The sequence below is a fragment of the Rhineura floridana genome, chromosome 4 (genome assembly GCF_030035675.1).
Source record: "Rhineura floridana isolate rRhiFlo1 chromosome 4, rRhiFlo1.hap2, whole genome shotgun sequence".
NCBI lineage: Eukaryota > Metazoa > Chordata > Lepidosauria > Squamata > Rhineuridae > Rhineura > Rhineura floridana.
In genome coordinates, this window is record NC_084483.1 from 52,629,455 (window position 1) to 52,651,000 (window position 21,546).

Sequence of the window (21,546 nt, forward strand, 5' to 3'; positions counted from 1 at the left end):
ATCCTTTTTGAGCCACTTTCACATATTCCCCCACCACTTTGCTGAGTTTGGATGCTAATACTGTTGTTAAAGGTTTGGGCCTTGGTTAATCAAGGCAATGGGGTGATATGACTCAAGCATAGTGTGGTCTCTCCCTGGTTTTACAATAACTACCAACCTGGGCTTCCTTCCTGATGGGGGCTGGGCCTCCCCCTCCGCAACCAGATTAAACATTCCGTAAGGTGACGAGCAAGAGTCTTAGCAAAGCATTTATAGAAATCACTTCTGAATTCATCAAGCCATGGAGCCTTGCCCCATTTTAAGGATTTCATCACCTCTAAACTTTCATCTGCTAATATTGGTTTATCTAAAAAAGGATTGATGGCCTCGAGACAAAGACTTAAAGTCAACTCATGCAAGAAAGTCATGGATCTTCTGAGAATCAGCATTACCAGATTGGTGCAGATGCTGATAAAATTCCATAAATGCTTTGGTTATGCCCTTAGTAGTAAAACAAGGGGAGCCTGCCTTATTAGTAACAGGAGAGACTCTATTTTGAACTAATTACTTTTGCAGTGCTTGAGCCAACAAACGTGAGCTCTTGTTTCCTAATTCATAATAAGTCCTATTCAGGTAGGTTAAACTAACGTCAATCTGGTCAATATCCAAAGCCGAGAGTTCATTACATTTCTATATAAATTGCCTATACAACTGCGTCCCCCCTCTAAGTTTGTGTGCTTCAAGCTCAGCTATCTCCTTAATAATCTCTTTCTTGAAAATATCTCTGTGATGCTTCAAATGTGATGCTTCTTGAATACAATAACCCCTAACCACACCTTAAAGGTGTCCCACACCACCATGGGGTGAACCCCTACATTCAAATTGTCTGCAAAATATTGCATCATCACCAGCATAACCTATTCTTAATCTCTTGTTTCAATAACAGGGAAGGAGGTAGTCTCCATGGGCAGAGATACAGATCCCAAATGTAAAGCTGCTGTAACAGGGGCATGATCAGAGGCAGAAATGACATCTATGTCAGCTTCCACTATTCAATCAACTACCTCCCTTGACAGCAACAGGTGATCTAAGCATGAATATGATTTGTGCCTACTGGAGAAAAAAGTGAAATTTCTTTCACCTGGGTGTTGATGTCTCCAGACATCAAGTAGACCAAAGCCATCTGAAATGTCCTTGCTGGTTGCTGGAGTCTCTTCAAAATCCATCACTTCTATAAAGTTTACAGTCTAACACCTCATTAAGATCTCCACCCAAAACAACTACACCCTGTCTAAAGCCCTCCAAGATTTTCAATGTATCCTTTAGAAAGTCCACTTGTAGTCCATTGGCCCATAAATAGAGCCCAATTAATATATTCCCCATCGAAATACATAGCACCCCCTGGTGTCAACCAGAGCTTCTGCAACAATCATGGGGCATTTCTTAGCAAGGATAATAGAACACCCCCCTATGCTTTGGATGAATCATAATAGCTGAATACATCCCCCAAGCAATTGTGTTTTATAGCATTGACATGCGCAGCTGTTTGATGCATCTCTTGTGAATTGCATCAGGATTTTCTGCTTTTAAAACAGATGCCACCCTTGCGTCTTTCTGCACCTAAGTCTTTAACATTACAAGTGAGAACCTTAAGTTTAGCCAAAAAAAACTATGAAAAGTATGAAAAAGGAGCAACAACTAACTTTCCATTTTCTCATTCCACCAACTATGAAAAAATCCCATCCATGTGAACAAAAAAAGCAGTCATAATAAATTGGCTAAAAACAAAAAGAAAAAGAAAGACTCAAATAAACCTTTAAACACAGCACTGCCAGGTATAAGATGCAAAAAGCACCCAACAAAGGGGATTAAACAGTGTCCCAGTACCCATGGTGGAGCCAGGGGTCTTAGCTGCATGAATACAAGAACAGGCAAATACAGGACAGAAAAACTACAGCCACCTCCCAACCCAAGTGGAATATTAGAACAGCGAAATAGGAGCATCAGAACAAACATCTTGATTATCCATGTAATTTAGCATGGCCCTGAAGAATAAGAATTCAACAAAATGTTTAAAAACCCACAGTATATGCTTAGGACCAGAACAGAGGATCAGGCACAGGAAGAGTTAATGTCAGTTGTTGTCACTGATGAAACCCCTGCTGAGCGCTCACTCTGCAGCCTCTCCCTCATGCAGCTTGTCTCTCTGATGTTTCTTCTTGGTCTTTGCCTTGCCTTTCTGCATCTCCCATTCTGAGTCTTGCCTGCCTGTCCTGCCTCGTCATCAACGCCTTCAAACACCGTCTCCTCAGGAATAGTCAGTCGCAAATCAAACAACAGAGACTTTGCCTCACGCAGAGTGGTTGCTGACAGGAATTTATTCTAGTGACAGACCACTGTCTTAAAGGGGACGTCCCAATGGTATGGGATCCCTGCTTTTGTAGAGCTTCAGTAACAGGTTTAAAGCTTTCCTTCACTTAAGAGTATCCGTGCACACATCTTGATATACTTTAACATCTACCTCACCATATTTCAACACTGTAATTCCGTAAAGCCTTGTATACTTGCATCTTTTAACCTCAGTTTCTCAAACTCAATAACCAGATCCCTTCTATTCCCACCAGTCTGCAAGTGCGGACCTGGGACCCAATAAACTTGCTCAATGTCCTGTGGAGAAACCACCACAGGCAGTTTCAAGCTTTTAAACCACTGAAGAATACATTCCACAGGGGCAACCCCCTCCTTAGATACAGGAAAAGCCCTAAGACAAATATTCACTCTGTGGGCTTTGTTCAAAGATCCTCCGTGGCACAGAGTGGTAAGCAGCGGTAACACAGCCGAAGCTCTGCTCACGACCGGAGTTCGATTCCAACGGAAGGAGGAAGTCGAATCTCCAGTAAAAGGGGTCAAGGTCCACTCAGCCTTCCATCCATCCGTGGTCGGTAAAATGAGTACCCAGCATATGCTGGGGGATAAAGAAAGGACGGGGAAGGAACTGGCAATCCCACCCCATATATACGGTCTGCCGAGTAAACATCACAAGACATCACCCTAAGAGTCGGAAACGACTCACACTACAAGTGCGGGGACACCTTTACCTTTAACTTAGTCTCCTGTTTCAGACTAAGATCAAGTGCCTCTGTAGCATTTGCCATCTGAGACTGCAGATCAGTAAGCTTACTATCAGTTGGGGCTAGAGCTGCTTGCCAGTCAAGTGCTAATTCTTTTTGCATCAATTTAAAGTATTCAGCCATGTCTTCTGAAATTGATGAGTAGTTAGTCAATTTCGTGCCCATTCCAGAATGCAGGCCTTCATTCACCATGTCAGTTTCCTCAGTGCTAGAGCCCCCAGACTCTTCAAAGAGCTCCGTCTCAGCCTAAGATGCTTTAGAGGGCTTGTTTTTGTTTCTTACTAGTTGCAGGTTGCATTCCCTTACCCGTTCTAGCAATTTAAATAGGCATCAGCAATATATGTTGTTCTCATGCATTCAAAAAGTTCCACTCAGGTATCAGAGTAACGAAGTTAAGCAGCCATCTTGCCAACCGGCAAACCATGCCCCCTGGAGAATTTTCATGAGGGTTTTTTTTAAAAAAATTGCAAATTGCTGCAGAAATGTGGAGAACTGATTATATGATTGGAAAAATGAGAACCAAAATTGACAGATCTTTCCATCTCTAGGCTTCCCACACCAAAAAGAGTCATGAAGTGACATATAAAATAAAATACACAAAAATACTATTTATAACAGAATATTCATTAAACCAATGCAAATATACAAAAAAATGTTCATCCACAAGATCACTTAAAAACAAAGATTATCCCAACACAAGGACGAACACCCAAAGATAGCCACTGAAACTGAACCATTAGTTCTGTCCAAATGCCCAGGACAATAAATACATCTTTACCTGGCACCAAAAAGATGACAAAGTTGACACCAGGCACACTTCCCTGGAGACAGCATTTCATAAATGGGGGGGGTACCACAGGGAAAAAAACTGCTTTCACATTGCCTTCCTCCAAACATTTCTATGAGGGGCACACAGAGAAAAGCTTCAGCTGTCCATCTCAAGGTCTGGATAGGTTTATATGGGAAAATGTGGTCCATGAGATACTAAGATCCCAAGCTATACAAGACTAGAACTAGTAGCTTGAAATGCACTATACATTTAATGCAGTGTCATACCAATTTAAATCCCAAGGAACTCTGAGAATTTAAACTCTGTGAGGGGAACAAGGGTCTCCTAACAAATTTGGGTACCCTTAACATACTACAGTTCCCAGGATCCTTTGGGGAAAGCCATGACTGTTTAAAATGGTATGATATTACTGTAAATGTATAGTGCGGATGGGGCCTCAGTTTGGCCAGAACTGGAGTTATATGTCCAGATTGTCTAATTCCAGTCAGTAGTGTGGTCACCACATTCTACACTAGCTGCAGTTTCCAAACTATCTTCAAAGGCGTCCCAATGTACAATGTGCATTCCATGTCATGGGGGCCACTTATACCTCCAATGATAATGATGGATCCAAGAGTACCTCTGATCCGCACACCTGCTCCTTCAGAGGGAGTGTGATCCCATCCAGATAATAACTCTAGAGAGTACCTGATGAACCATAGAAGTAATAGTCCCACTATATTCTGCATTAGTCACCCCTCATCTGGAATACTGCGTTCAGTTCTGGTCGCCTCATTTTAAGAAAGATATAGACAAGTTAGAGCGGGTTCAGAAGAGGGCGACGAGGATGATAGCCGGTATGGAGAACAAGCCTTATGAGGAAAGGTTGAAGGAACTTGGCATGTTCAGTCTGGTGAAGAGAAGGCTGAGGGATGACATGATTGCACTCTTTAAGTACCTGAAGGGTTGTCACATAGAGGAGGGTACAGATTTGTTCTCTGCTGCCCCAGAGGGTAGGACTAGGTCTAATGGTTTTAAGTTGCAGGAGCGTAGATTCAGATTGGACATTAGAAGGAACTTCTTGACAGTAAGGGCAGTTCGGCAATGGAACCGACTGCCTAGGGAGGTGGTGGGATCCCCTTCGCTGGATGTCTTCAAGCAGAGGCTGGACAGCTATCTGCGGGAGATGCTCTAGCTGTGGATTTCCTGCTGTGAGCAGGGGGTTGGACTTGATGGCCTACAAGGCCCCTTCCAACTCTATGATTCTATGATTCTATGATTCATTACAGAGATCTCACCATGAGGTTGGTTGCATGCACCCCTTGTATGTTTACATTCAGCCACCACAGAATAAATGGTTATCTGTGGTTACTTTTAGCCAGTTTTTTGCCTGACTTCCCACCTATGTCCTTAACATGCATGTATAGATATGTAACGTTTGAATCATCCCTTTGTACACCTGAAATATTTTTCTTAGACTGGTGTTTATTCATAACATACATTCAGCCTAGTATATAAAGTGTACATTTATTTTCATCACACAAAAGTACTTCTTCACACAGTACATGGTTAAACTATGGAATTTGCTCCCCTAAGAGGCTGTGATGGCCACCAATTTGGAAAGCTTTAAAAGAGGATTAGACAAATTCATGGAGGATAAGGCTGTCAGTGACCACTAGTTGTGATGGCTATGCTCTGTCTCCATAATCAGAGGCAGTATGCTTCTGAATACCAGCTGTCGGAAACCTTAAGAGGGGAAAGTGCTCTTGCACTCAGGTCCTGCTTGCGGGCTTCCCATGGGCATCTGGTTGGCCACTTTGAGAACAAGATGCTAGACTAGATGGGCCATGGCCTGGTCCAGCAGGTTCTTCTTATGTTCTTATCTTTAACCAATGATAGGTTCTGATTGAGATACCATTTGCACAGATTTTCAGGGCTTTTATTATTACGGGGGGGGGCTATTCTGACTTTCTGTGGTATAAGGCATAAGCAGCATCAGCCTCTCTGATGTCAAAATGAAACACAGCCACTATCCTTTTAAGTGTTTATATCATATGTCATTTAAACATCCATCAAACAGTGACTCATGAGGATTTGAGTACCAAAGTGAAGGATTAATTCCTTAGAGTGAGTGTCCCACAAGTCACATAATACAAGTGTTGGCATCAAAGTGAATAAACGCCAAACCTCATGTGACAATAAAATCAGTTAAAATGCAAGCACATCTTAAGAGAATGAAAACTCAAGATTAAAAGCCTCACAAATGACTAAACATGTTGATATGCCTATCTACAAATGTCTCATTTACATGTCTACAGTTTGTCTACTTAATAACTCTCTTCAGGCATTTTGAAAGCATGTTAACACACCAGGGGGGAGGGGCTGCAAAGATGAGGATGCTAACTTGGCCATGTCACTGTTCAAGTGGCACTCCAACCTGTTGAGGGCAACATTTTGAACCTCCTATCCTGGCAGAGAATCTCCATGCATTTTAGAACCTATGCATACAGAAGGCTCCCCACTATACAAGAATGCTATTGAACCAGAATGACGTGGGAAGCATAGTACACACACACACACACACATTAAGTTAACCCACTTTCTGAATGTCTGAACAGGGCTAAAGTCTATCTTCCAGCCTTGTTTTGGAATAGAGATTCTCCTCATAAAGAAACTTTGTTTGGGTAGGTTTTTTCCTGGCTTCCTCTGCACTTGTTGCCTATTTTTAAAAAAATTCAGTTGTCTGTGTCTTTGAAAGAGGTGCATTTTGTCACACTCTACTTCATGTTCTGTCATAAGACACCACCATTCATAGATTGTCTTCTCCTTTTTACAAAGACTTTTGCTGCATCCAATGTTGTCATTGTGTTATATAGTGAACCTTGACTATGAAACTGAGACTCATACCAGTATTAGCAACTTAATAGGAGTATACATTTACTAAGGTTATATACTGTATATCTAGCTTTCTAAAAGGGCTCTACAGTCCTGCATCAAGAATACCTAATCAAGAGGGGGGAGGGAGTCCGGGTTGTCCACGTGCATGCATGCCATCTTGCGTGGCCCGACATCCATGTTCACAGCATGAATGTCTGCAGTGAGGAAGCCTTTGCACATAGAGTTGTATCTGTTAAGGTTTCCTTATTGTAGACATTAATGTTATATGCACAGGGCAAATGGGTGGGCACAACATTTGATGCAGCCATGCTTCTCATGTGTTGATTCAAATTTATTGTATTAATTTCCATTCAGGAAAGCTTTTAATAAAACAAGAACCTGCTCTCCATCAGTATGCTTACCAAAATGCAGCATCTACCCTAACACCTCTTGTTATTAGGACTGAGTGTTATGGTCCATTAGACCAGTTGAGTCATGAACACAGTTATTATTTGGAGAGGCTTCAATCAAAAATATTTGAGAAACTGTTTACAATCCTAGCATTTGAGGGGTGGTGGTGAAGTCATCTGACCTAATGAGACAATTCAAGACCACAGTGGTGATTTAATGGAGCAATCAGCAACATGTCAAATTTTATTGATAGGACCCTTCAGAACTCTGGCAGGTGATTTGATCCCCAGTAGTGCAGACAAATCTTCCCCTGAAAACCCTGTTGCTACCAAAAGGCTGTGGAGAGATTTCATTTTGAATAAAATGTCTATTTTTGTCCTTGAACTGAGGTGATTTTTGTTGTTGCCACCATTGTTGTTGAAAAGCCTTCTGCTTCAGTGTTAATACCATTGTACTTGCCTAAAGATGTTATTTATGGCACAACACAGGTGCACTTACCTTTCAAAATGTCAGATGTTCAAGTTAGGTGGTTAAAAACTTATTCCTCTGATAAGGCTGAGCCAAAAAGGCAATAAATGTAATTTTCACCAAATAGTAGTTTTAACAGCAGGGAATGTGCCTTTAAAACTATAAGAATCTACACCTGAAACAGATTTTAGAAACATAGTTATCTTCCATTTGGGGTTTTTAGTTGAGCTGATGTGGAAATGTGACTTCCAGGAACAGCAGAGTACAAATAAGCGCAAATCAGTTGGGTGCTCATTTTCATCCCAAAGGGATACAAATCACTCCATTCATGATCATTTGATTCTATAAAGTGTGTATTTTTGAAAGCCTTATTGAAGAGTATCATAAAAATTATGGTTTTTTAAGCCTGTGTCAATGTAAACGGCAATAATTTCCTCATTGCTGCTCAGTCAGTTTAGCATAAAAAAATTGTACATCCTTTTTGCTTTCATGGCTCTCACAGCCATCCCCCCTGAAGTAATTTGGAATGCTTCAGAGATTATATCCTGTAATTTCATATACTGAGCGGCAGATATGCATAGTCTGCACCAACTGGGGAAGTGGGCCCTAGAAAGGCCCCATTTGCATCATACATTTAAAGCACTATTATACCACTTGAAATAGTCATGGCTTCTCCGAAAGAATCCTGGAAACTGTAGCTTATATTAAGAGTTGTTAGGAGACCCCTATTCCCCCCACAGACCTACCATTCCCAGAGTTCCCTGGGAAGAGAAATTGATTGTTAAATCATACTGGGAATTGTAGCTCTGTGAGAAGAACAGGGGTCACCTATCAACTCTAAACACCCATTCCAAACTGCATTTCACATAGGGTTACCAGGGGTCCAGTTTTCAGCTGGATTCTCTGGTTTTTGGGGGTCACCTCTGGATCGTGTGACTCACCTTAATCTCCGGACTCTCAGCTTCAATCTAAAAAAAACGATTAAGTTTTTAGGTGGTCTGGTTCCCAAGATATACACCAAAACATCAGCCACTCCCCCCGCAACTGTTAAATCTGTTTAACAGATCTTATAGCTAGGGTTGCCAGGTTCCTGGCCTAAGACTGATCCTGTATCATTAGGAGAAAAGAAAGTCAGCCAAGCGCAGGTGTTCTTGCAACACTGTAATGAGAAAAACCACAAGGTGAAATTCTCCATTTCCCCTGCACAACTTTTAAAGATACAAAAGACCTCTTCATTTCGAGGCCCAGCCTCCAAGAGGTCTTCTGTGTTTTTAAAAAGTTCTTCAGAGTTTTGGGGATATATACTGTACCCCTAATTTTTAGATACCTTTGAGCAAATAGGTATTGCAGACTTTCGGATAAGCTCTGTTTATTGTTCAGGGCCTACATTTAAAAATATTATTATGGATTTATCAAAAACATATTTTTCAATCTGCTTCTTTCTCATATTTCTGAAATTCTGTTTTTAAAACAGGTATAATATTAGTTGGGTTTTCCATCATCACAGCATTATCATCTGCATACATATTAAATAGATGCTTGTGATATCACCTGTTTATGTGTATATTCACTAATAGGCAAAAACCTTGCAGTTTAAGAATATACATATAGCCAACAGATATTTCTATCAAACTTTAAAAAGCAGGGAAACTGGTCAGCCATAGTGAATGCACCAGGGAGCAGGACACCTGACCTTCTCTCTGAGATATTGTACTGTCCTACAAATTTGTCAAAATGCAAGCACAATTTGGGTTGGTCTTTCACAGTCCAATCCACTTCCCATGTAGCTTGGAAGAACCTGGTTACATGTGCCTCTGAGCAGTGAATTTCCCTGTTTTTTTATCCGGGAGGTAAGAAATGGGATCCTGTGCAAGCTTGCTGAGAAGGACAGGTTTGATCATTTGCATGTGAGTTCAGTGCAATTTACTCCAGTGCAATCATGCTTATGATAGGTACTCACCAGGGGGGGCTGGGGGGGCAGGGGAGGAGTGTGATGTTCCTATATTAATGTATATATGGTAAGTGTTGTTGTTTAGAAGATACATGGTAAGTGGAGTGAAAGAGGAGGGGGAGTGAATGGGCAGTAGAATGCTGGATGATTGGCTGAGTGTTTTAAAAATGGCTGAGAGTATAAAAGGAAGTATGACAGGTAAATCTGGGTGGATGTGAGGTGGTGAACGTTGGAGAAGAGAAAGAGTGGGTTGTTTGGTGGGGTTGAGAGAGTGGTTTACCAGGAGAGAGTGGAGAAGGAGGGGGGTGGAGTTCGGATTAGTATTGAGTAAAACCATATGCTTATGTGACTTAAGAAGAAATCTTGTTAATCTTGTTAGCTTTGTTATCTTTAATAAATACTTAATTTGGTTTACCAAAGGACTGATCCTTGGCTGGGGTTTCACAGACCAGAAGGGAGGGTAAGGTAATGACCAAGGCTGAAGGGAAACTGTAACAAATGGTGGCAGCGGTGAAGAGAATAACAATACCAGTATTCAGAGTCTCTGGGAATACTAGTATTAGGACGTGACTGGTGGTTGCCTAGCAGGGGGATCTGTTGAGATCTGTGCTAGAGCGGGAAGAGAAACAATAAAAAAGGACAGTCCGGACTGGTGGAGTCCCTGGTGGTGCCTAGTGACAGGCAGTAGCCACGTGCAGGTAGGAACCTGACAGGGAGAGCCAGGGAAGGACGCCCCACAAGGAGGAACAAGGAAGAGGAAGGAGGAGGAAGGGAGAGGAGAGGGGAAGGAGAGAAAAAACAGGTCTGATAATTTGCATGCTTATTGAGTTCAATGGGATTTACTCCTGTGCAATCATGTTTAGGATAGGAAAAACTGACCATGGGGGAAGAGGAGGGGAAAGGGGAAGGAGAGTATTGGAGGGAGGCAAAGAAAGGGGGAGGGGAGGGCAGTATTGATCATTTGCATGCTTATAGAGTTCAATGGCATTTACTTCCATGCAATCATGCTTAAGATGGCTAAAACTGACCATGGGGAGGAAGGGGAGGGGGAGGAGGAGGAAGGGGAAGGGGAAGGAGGGAAGGGGATGGGGAGGGAGGGGCAAAGGAAGGGAGAGGCAAGAGGGAGGGAAGAGAACATTCATCCAGGTACGAGTTTTCTTGCAACACTGTAATGGGAAAAACCACAAGGTGAAATTCTCCCTTCCCCCTGCACAACTTTTAAAGATACAGAAGACCTCTTGGAGGCTGGGCCTGGCAACCCTACTTTGATCATTTGCATACTTTTTGAGTTCAGTGGGATTTATTTCTGTGCAATCATGTTTGAAAATGGAAATGGACTGCCTTCAAGTCGAGCAAACTTATGGTGACCCCTTGAATAGGGGTTTCATAGTAAATAGTGTTCAGAGGTGGTTTTACCATTGCTGTCCTCTGAGGCTGAGAGGCAGTGACTGGCCCAAGGTCACCCAGTCAGCTTCATGGCTGTGTAGGGATTCAAACCCTGGTCTCCCAAGTCCTAGTCCAACACTGACCAGGAGGAGGGGTGGGGAGGAGATTGGGTGGGTGGGCGGGCACTGGGCAAAGGGGGAAATCCTTTCCTTTCCAAAAGGAAAACATTGTGGACAGTATCATTGCTTTTCAGCATTTCCCTCACCTTTTTATTCTACAGCAGGCCCATGTAGCCTCCCACAGAAATTTAAACCAAAGCTGTCCCTGGCCACATCCACACCAGGCCTATATTTCACTTTAGATAGTCATGGCTTCTCTCAAAGATTCCTGGGAAGTGTAGTTAGTGAAGGGTGCTGAAAGTTGCTAGGAGACACCTGTTCCCCTCACAGACCTTCAGTCAGAGTGGCTGACTGTTAAACCAGCCTGGCCACTGGAGTTCTGTCAGTGGAATAGGAGTCTCCTCTCAGCACCCTTCACAAACTACACTTCCCAGAATTCTCTGAGGGAAGCCATGACTGTCTCATGTGAAATCATAGTCTGGTGTGGGCGTGGCCCCCTGATTAGCCAAGCCCAGCAGCTGTGAGGCTTTTAGAACACTGACAGTTGTTTTTTACTGAGCATGCCCGACATTATCATAGGATTCCAGCCAAAATTTCTTAAATTAATCAAAATCAGCCAAGTATTTTTTTTAACTTTTAAACTGCAGAAGATGAAGGTCAGAGTATGGGACAATGTCAGTATTAGGATTACAGGTACTCTGTGAACATGGCTGATTGTTAATGAATTTCAACAGATTATGAGAACTGTCAGAGAAAAAAGTCCAAAAGGGCTCTGGGTTTTTTCCCTCTCTTTTTAGGCTTTGAACTCTCTATTCTCTCTGACTGTTTTGTGTATTGCCATGAAAATTGAGAAGGTTGTTAAGCAAGCGTTTCTGGGTTCAGGACTATAAGTCTTATATGGTTCTGTTTTGAAATGAGCTTATGGGAAGCATCAGAATGGCCTGGGGGGGCATTTTCAATTTAACATTGCAGAATGTGAAAAATCCATGGTGGCTATTGTATACAGCCACTCTCGTGGCTTTATAATTATTAATGGTAAGTACTGCTTGAGAGTGAGTAAAATGAATGACAAGGAGTGAGTATTTCCACTCTTGTTTTTGGTATAGAGGAGATAATCTTTGAAAGTGCCATTTGTAGAACTGGAAGCGATTCCCTGTTTGATTGCTTTATTAAAATGAATTCAGTGAACTTCTCAAACAAAACAAAACAAAATCAATTTTAACACCCCTCTGCAAACAATTTCCTTCTGTTAGAATCATTTTTATTTTTAATTATAAACGTAATTTATCAGTGTAACAAGGCCCGACTGCAGATTAGAAAGCAAATGCACACTTTAAAATATATTTATTGAATAATTGAAAATTACCATATTTGACTAATAATACAGTTGAATAATTTATTATTTTAATTTTTTTAAGCAAGCAAATTATAAAGAACTCATCTCTGGCACATCTTCTACCCTGTGGCTCCAAGAGTTGGATGTTGAAAGGTCCTGACTCAAGGTACTGGCCTTCAAATTTTATGTTACCTTTTTGACGTGAAGATGAGAGAATTTCAGTCAAAGAAATCACAATGGATCAAAACTAAAGCCCAGGGTTGCCGGGTCTCCAGTTTTCACTCAGAGATCCCCCGTTCTGCGCCGGGACTTACCGGCGAAGGGACGAGTTTTGCGGCCGCAGCTGAGCCACCATCTTTGTGAGGGAGGCGTGCTCGCAGCGCGCTCGCGTGTTGACGTAGCACGCAGCGAAGGGGCGGGGTGGCAGATGGCCATTTAAGGCTGTACTGCCAGCCGCCCACCCTCACTTCAAATTTTGGCGGCATTTTCAAACGGAGGCTCCGGAGGCTCCTGCATCGGCGGTGCGACGCGGCTCAAATCGCCCGCCGACGCACGCGGCTTCTTCGGGCTCCTGCGGGCTAGGCCTTGGTGCGGTGGCGCCGACGGCCAGGAGCGGTCGGCGCGGCTCTATCGCGGCGCGGCTGGGGCAGTGGCGAGCCCTACACAGCTGCGGAGGTGCGGCCTGTGGGAGAGAGCCCTAGGCCATCGGCCGTCCAGTGGTGGAAGTGTGGCGGCAGCAGCCATCCAGCGGCCATCCAGCAGCGGATCAGGCGAGGCGGCCTTGTGGCCACGTTCTTTTTCTTTAATTACTTCCCAGGGGACCCTTGTGGGAAGGTTCTCAGCCCCTCACCCACCCCATAGCAAGGGAGTGGGTCCCAGCCCCATCTTGCACAACACCCCCATTGTGCCGCTTAGGGCCCAGGTGGCCAGGATTGTTGGGTGAGATAAAGGGGCCCATAGGCAGGGGACGGGATTGAGTGGGTCCCAGCCCCATCTTGCAAGGGGCCCATAGGCAGGGGACTGGATTGAGTGGGTCCCAGCCCCATCTTGCACACCACCACCCCATTTGTCGCTTAACGGCCCAGGTGGTCAGGATTGTTGGGGTGAGATAAAGGGGGCCATAGGCAGGGGACTGGATCAAGTAGGGGACATGGTCCACCTGGACTGTGAGGGTGCTGGGGCCCCCCCTCTTGCTTCCGCAACGGACATAGGCCTTGGGGGGTCATTAGTGAGGATAGACCCGGCTACACTCTAGCTCAGGATGCCACCCAAAAAAGGCCAAGGTGGGCCAAAAGGGAAGGGAAGGGCCCCCAGGGCAGAGGGTAGACGCCCACCCTCTGCTGCGGAGAATGGGGGACAAGGGGAAGGCATACCATGGACCACTATTCTGGCTAGGTTAGAAGCCCTGGAGAGGGGCCCTGCCCAGCCGGCAACTAGGAGAACAAAGGAACCACCCCCCAAGCGGCCCCGGGAGAAAGTGCAACGTCCAGTTGGCGGGGCTAACGTTGCAGCTATTACTTCTATCTTAGCGCGACTGGACATGCTGGAGGCAGGGCCTAGTGGGGCCGCAGCAAGAGCGCCCAGAGCAGAAGCAGGACATGCAGCCCCAGGACCAGAGCCCAGGCATGGGCCTTCAGCGGACAACATAGGGGGTGAGTCTCCCTGGGCAGCACAACAACAGGGGCAGCCCCAGTGGGGGGTTCCCATACTGGCCCTTTTCCCCACCAGCTGAAACCGAGCGGTATGGGCAAGCGGGGATCACCATGGGGGCAGGGCATGGTACACCACAACAGCTGCCTCCGCTAGGGGTGGCCTGTGAGCAGGTCTGGCAGGCCACTGCCGGAACAGGGATGGGAGTGGGGGCTCAGGCCTCCTGGTCCCCAGCAGAGGACACTGACCCTCTGGCCTCAGTGAGGGAAGGGGCTATACCTTTCGGGGAGACATCAGCCCCACTGGGCTTTCACCTGCTGCCCGCTACAAAAGAAAAAATTTGGAAGGGGGAGTACGTCGACTTATTCTCACTTCTGTACAGGGAACCAGTGAGGAGGGAGAAGGATAAGGGCGAAGAGGCAGAACCTGACAAGCCCAAGAGGCGGCGCATTGAACGCACTTGGGCTAATTGGTTGCCTGCATTTCTGACATACATGGGGGTGGTGATGCAGAAACAGCCACAGAGGGGCCCTATTCTGATTAAATACCTCGATATTATATATCGGGGCTACTCCGAGTTCCAGGGGGCAGCATGGCTCACCTATGACGAATCGTTTCGTATGAAGGCGGCCTTTGATACCTCCCTCCCCTGGGACAAAAAGGAAGCGGACCTGTGGCTACAGTTTATGTCACACTCCAAGCCCATAGCCGGGGATAGAATGGACAGCGGCCACCTCCTGGCCCGCCAGGCAGCAGCAGCTCCTTCCCGTGGGCCTGCGGGGCAGGGGGTTCAACCCCGCCTGCTCTGCTGGGAGTTCAGCTCCCGAAGCCACTGTGGTCGTAACCCCTGCAGGTTCTGACATGAGTGCGCAATATGCGGGGGCCCGCATTCCTGCGCTGCCTGCCCCAGGGGCCACCCCTTCAGAGGTGGGAACAGGGACTCACCTGGCGCAAGGAGACCGGGAGCTGCTAGCGCAGCTCAAGGAAAGGGGCCCCAGTCCAGTTAAACTCTCCGAACTCCAGCGCTTGCTCTGCTGTTACCCCCGAGTCCAAGACGCCCAATTTTTGCTACAGGGCTTTACAGAGGGTTTCCGGATTCCCTATTTGGGTCCCAGGCACCCCTTCATGTCCCGCAACCTAAAATCAGTGGCGGGTATGGAATCGGTCGTGGGGGAAAAAGTTAGGAAGGAGGTCATGGCAGGCCGCGTGCTGGGCCCCTTTGCGGCACCACCCATCCCTTCACTCAGAGTTTCCCCGCTGGGCCTTGTTCCGAAGAAGGCACCAGGCGAATTTCGCCTTATACACCACCTGTCCTTTCCCCAGGGTGGGTCAGTAAATGACTTCATCCCATCAGACCTCTGCTCTGTCCGCTACACGTCATTCGACTGTGCGGTTCGTATGGTTAGGGACTGCGGGATGGCCGCCCTCATGGGAAAGTGTGACATCAAATCTGCCTTCCATCTCCTCCCTGTGCACCCACAGGACTTTGAGCTGTTAGGCTTTGCCTTCATGGGCAAATACTATGTGGATAGGGCATTGCCTATGGGCTGCTCCATCTCATGCTCGGTTTTTGAGCGCTTCAGCTCTTTCTTGGAGTGGGCAGTCAGGAGACGGGAAGGCCGGCAATCAGTGGTGCACTATTTGGACGACTTCTTGTTTGCGGGCCCTGCAGACTCGGGCGCCTGTCAGGCATTTATGGAGCAGTTCGCAGGGATGGCGGGGGAACTGGGTGTTCCCCTCGCGGCTGAGAAAACTGAGGGCCCGTCCACTACCCTCACTTTCCTGGGCATAGAGATCGATACAGTGGCCCAATGCTGTAGGCTCCCGCTGGATAAGCTGGTGGCCCTTAAGGGGAAAATCTCAGGGGTGGTTGGGGCGAAGAAGGTGACATTGGCCACACTTCAACAGCTGGCAGGACATTTGAACTTTGCATGCAGGGTAGTAGCACCCGGGCGCGCATTCTTGCGCCGCGTGTACGATGCCATGGCGGGCCTATCACGCCCCCACCATCACACACGTGTTACAGCCGCTCTCCGGGAGGACCTGGCAGTTTGGTCCACCTTCCTGCGGGAATTCAGTGGGGTCTCCTTATGGAGAAAAGATCGCCTGTTGGAAGCGGAGCTACAGGTGAGCTCCGACGCCTCAGGTTCCTGCGGTTTTGGGGTCATTTTCCATGACTCATGGTGTCATGGCAGCTGGCCACAGAATTGGGCGCAGGCTGGCCTAACCAGAGACCTGACCCTTCTGGAGTTCTTCCCCATTGTTGTGGCTGTACACCTTTGGCCGGACAAACTGGGCAATTCCTCAGTCCATTTTTGGTGCGACAACCTCCCCACGGTACATGTCATCAACACCCTGTCCTGTAGAAATCCCAATGTTATGCGTTTGGTTCGAGTGTTTGTGCTCCAATGTCTCCGCTATAATATACAGTTCCTTGCGCGCCATGTCCCGGGTATTGATAATAGCATTGCTGATGCTCTATCACGGAACCAGATGGAGAGATTTCACCAGCTGGTGCTGTGGGCAAGGGCTCAGCCGGACGTGGTACCCCCAGCGCTATGGGAGATTGGGGGACTGAATCAGAACGGGCCATAAGCCTTTCTGTGGCACCCAGCACTTTGGCCAGCTACCAGGGGGCAGGTAGGGACCTGGCAACCTTCAGGGAGTCCAGAGGCTACACCCAGGAGTGGCCCATCCCCGTGGAGCATCTTATGGAGTTCTGCGTGGAAGGGAAGCAGAGGGGGCTTTCAGTCAGGACCATCAGAGGTAAGCTCTCAGGTCTATCCTTCCTAGGGAAAGCACGGGGCTTTCAGGACTACTCCGGTGACTTTAGGGTACGCCGGATGCTGGAAGGGTGGTCCCGTGAGCGCCCGCACACACCTGATGCGCGCGCCCCCTTTTCCCCAGAGTTACTGTTGGGTCTGCGGGGACAGTGGAGGGTGCTATGTTCTTCCCATTTTGAGGCACTGCTATACCACGCTGCGGCCCTCACCTTGTTCTTCGGGGCCTTCCGAATAGGGGAGGTGGTGGCAGGTTCTAAGACGGATAGCTCCCTCCGGGCCCTCCAGGTTTCTGATCTCAGCCGGGAGGCGGGGGGGCCCGCCTGCGACTCAGGCAGTCAAAGACGGACCAACGCCAAAAGGGTCACCTGATTGTGTTATCCCCATGCCAACAGGAGGAGCTCTGCCCGGTCAGGGCCCTACGCATTTTTCTGGCAGCCTGCGGGCTGCAGCCAGGGTACCTGTTCAGGCACAGGGACCTCCAGCCCCTTACCAAGTACCAATTTTGGTCGGTGGCAAAGACAGCACTCCAGCGGCTAGGTGTGGATGCCCGCAAGTTCGGGACACACTCCTTCCGAATAGGTGCAGCTTCCACTGCTGCCCACCTGGGTTTTTCCAAAGGGCAGCTGCAGGCAGTGGGCAGGTGGTCCTCGGATGCATATAAGACGTATGTTAGACCACTAACGGAGATGCATGAGGCCAGCAGCTAACGGCGATGTTGTCAATTTTGGCAGGCCGCTTGGAAAGATCGGAACAAGTGAGCATCCTCCTCTGCGGCCACAGCATGATCTTCTGGGCAGGCCGCAGGGCGGCGAAGTCTGGGTTTTGGGGGTACTGTCTGGGTCTCAGGGTGACTCAACCCACTCTCTGGACTCTTAGCTTTTATTTTTTAAAAATTAAGTTCCTAGGTGATCTGGTTCAAGAGATCACACCAAAATGTCTGCTCCCTCCTGCAACTTCTGTTAAATAAGCTAGTAGCCAGCTTCTCTAATCCTCACTCTTTCATGTTTTAACCAATAAGTGAAGTCAGAATTGTGACTGACGAGGGATTTGTTGACCTCCAGGCAATAGCTAGAACCCATTGCAAGTCTGAAAACAGCTTCCTTTTCCTGTTTATCTGCGCATCACTAGTTGAATAAGTTTATAGTATTCAGCAGCAGCAAGAATGCCTCTTTCTCTGTGGGCATACTGCATAATAATCAAGCAGAAGACCTAGAATAGAAGATCACAGCAGGATCTTGGTAGGCATGCCAGTGTCAGATATGATTATAACAAAAGCCTACATGCAGGTTTTTTTAATTACTTGCAAAAATAGCATATTATACATTACATCTGTCAAATAATTTTTGAATACAATTTTTTAAAAAGTATACATGCATCTTATGATGCCATTACAATATGTTATACTTTTCTAATTATACGAAGTCAAGTTTAAATTTTCCTGGGCTGTTGAAGAGGGCAGTTTATTCATCTGATTTATAGCCTGTTTCGAAAACCTTCCCATTATGAAGCTTTTCTGGAAGTAAAGCTGCAATGCTAATCCCACATACCTGGGAGTAAACCCTACTGAGTTCAATAGGACTTACTATTGAGTAGGCATGGTAAGGATTGTGTTGTGAATCAATGAGACATTTGAGTGAACATAGTATGTGTTGTAAATCTTTCTCTTCCCCTCCAATCCTTTTTTTAAGCAATCAGGCAGGGCTTACTTAGGTGTCACTGCTTTTTTTTGGTAGAAAACTAATACTGATTTTTTTTAAAAAAAGATGTTCTGCAATGACCAATTGGTTTTGACAATAAACTATTATATGAGGTGTACGTATTTTTACATTTCCTGTGTGTGTGTGTGTGTGTATATGTGTATGGAGTCTTTCCAACAACCCTGTGAAGCAGGGTTGCTGACTGGAAACCAAGGCAGCTCACAAAAAGAAATACAGTAGGGCCCCACACATATGGCGGGTTATGTTCGGGACCCCCGCTGTAAAGCGAAAACCGCTGTAAAGCGGAACCCATTGAATAGAATGGTGCGCAATGCCGGAAAACCACCGTAAAAGCGGAACAAGCGTCGTATGAGTGGGGCTTTAGTCTAATTGTGTCTAACTGAGATCTCTCTATTAGCAAATCGCTGTAAAGCGAATTGCTGTAAAGCAGGGCCCTACTGTAAATCCCTTTGAAATCCAATAACCATAAAAACAAGCATAAAATAGTTGCAAAACAGCTTAAAGTGGCATGATTCTGAATTTTGGGTTGGGTGAGTGAAGTTTCTTATCACTTGAGGTTGCAGTCCTGTGCACGCTTCACTGTTTGAGTAAGCCCCACTGAATACATTGGGACTTACTTCTGAGGAATGAATTATATGCTAAACATGCATATGATTGCACTATAAATATCTTTACAAGTTGTGTGGGATGCTGAGTTTTCTGCCTTACTCATAGGAATCTTGTTGCAGTTGACATGGTATTGCATTTAGAAAATCATCACTGTCTTTTCTTTTTCTTTTTCTATTTACATTTCATTTACCTTTAACTTCGCTACCTAATATCCATAGAAGCAACAACAGTGATTCCAGGTGTTCAGCTCAACTCTCTTGAACTCACTAATGATGCACCTTGCTGTTTGCATGATGGTTTGTTTCTTGCCCAGTAGTGGTAGAACAGAATTCACATACTGGGGTGTGTGGCTTCAGTTACTGTTGTTCCCAAGCTACTGCCTGTGAAGGTAGTTCAAACCATGTGTGTTTTCTCTCTGCCTATTATTACTCACTGAAAATGGGTTGACTGTCAAAGTGAGTTTATAGCAGCCCACAGGGTAGGCAGGAAAGGGTAGAGAATCTTTTTAACTCTTACTCATTTCTTAAACCTCTGTCTGCAGTGAAGGGTCAAGTCTGAAAAGAAATTTGGAGCAGCCATGTTAAAAGGCAGGCAGGGCATTCCAGGAAGGGGGTTGCCAACGCTGCTTTGATATTGATGTCTTTGCAGAGGATCCCTAGTCAAGCCTCACAATCAGCACAATCCTAGCCATATGTACTCAAAAGTAAGTCATGTTGAGTTCTATGACGCTTGTGGTTTTTTCCATTACAGTGTTGCAAGAACACCTGCACTTGGCTGACTTTCTCTTCTCCTAAAGATACAGGATCAATCTCAGGCCCTGAACCTGGCAACCCTAATCTACTCAGAAGTAAGTCCTGTTGAGTTCTATGGGGCTTAGTCCCATAGTAAGTGTGTTTAGAATTGCAGCCTTCAGGGGCATCCATCTTTACTCCTGAGTGCTCCCATCTAACATCTCCACAACACTAGGTTCCCTTCTTTCTACATTGGCTTTCTGGTGACTGGGCTGGCCTGCGGGCACTTAAACCCTTCTTGCCAGATGTTGATTTGATTTGATTTGATTTTAATATTTCTACCCCGCCTTCTGGCCAAAAGGTCCTCAAGGTGGCTTACAAAAGAGCACCCGTATAAAAATACACCAATAAAACAATAACATATCAATAAAACATCAATAATACATAAACAAAACAATAAACAATAAAAACAATACAATTGGTAATACATTTCAAAGTTAACGCAAACAACCTCCCCCCTCACTCTGGCAAGATAGGTATTATAGGCATTGGGCTACTTTGCAAGGCTAGCCACACTCTCTCAGTCATAGTCCTATCCCCATAGTTCTGGGAATGTTCCCTACCCAGAGTCCCTAACCAGGTGAGAAGAATGACCCTGCCATTTCAGCTCGACCTGGGAACACTCTCTTTTAGCTAAGATTTCTATCTTAATTTCCAATCAAAGAATTTTGTTTTTAATTTTATGCTCCCAGCAACTGTGGTTGATGGTTAATGTATCATGCTTAATGACAATACTAGGGCCTGCCCATGAAATCTCAGGGTTTGGGATTCTCCTGACCTGCCAACTCTACTAAGGCTCACACAATCCAGATGAATGCATCTTCCAAAAATATGATGTCTGGTATTGCACCAATTATATTGATACATGCCCTGGTCTCCTCTCGATTAGACTACTGTAATGCGCTCTACGTGGGGTTACCCTTGAAGACGGTCCGGAAATTGCAGCTGGTACAGAATGTGGCGGCACGCTTAATAAAGCAAAGCTGTCGCCGGGATCATGTCACCTCAGTGTTGATGGAGCTACACCGGTTGCCAGTTGTATACCGGGCCCAATTCAAGGTGTTGGTATTAACCTTTAAAACCCTAAACGGTTTTGGCCCAGTTTATCTGAAGGAACGCCTCCAGTATCACCAAATATGCCGCCAAACAAGATCGGCCTCACAAGACCTTCTCTCGGTCCCACCGGTGAAAACAGCTAGGCTGGTGCGGACCAGAGAGAGGGCCTTCTCGGTCGTGGCCCCCACCCTCTGGAACTTGCTTCCTTTTGACCTTCGACATGCCTCCTCCCTGATGGCTTTTCGTCGAGCCTTAAAGACCTTGTTATTCAGGCAGGCCTACGGGATTTCTGGGGTGGGTTAGGCTATTATGTTGTATTACTAACGGGTGGTTTAGATGTATTTTTGTTTAATATGGTGACTGTTGTATGAATATGTTTTAAATTGTATTTTATATTGTGTAAGTCGCCCAGAGTGTCTGTTAAGTCAGACAGATGGGCGACTAACAAATAAAATTTTATTATTATTATTATTATATGGAAACATAGAGTGTTTTTTCCCTGTCACCTGTTA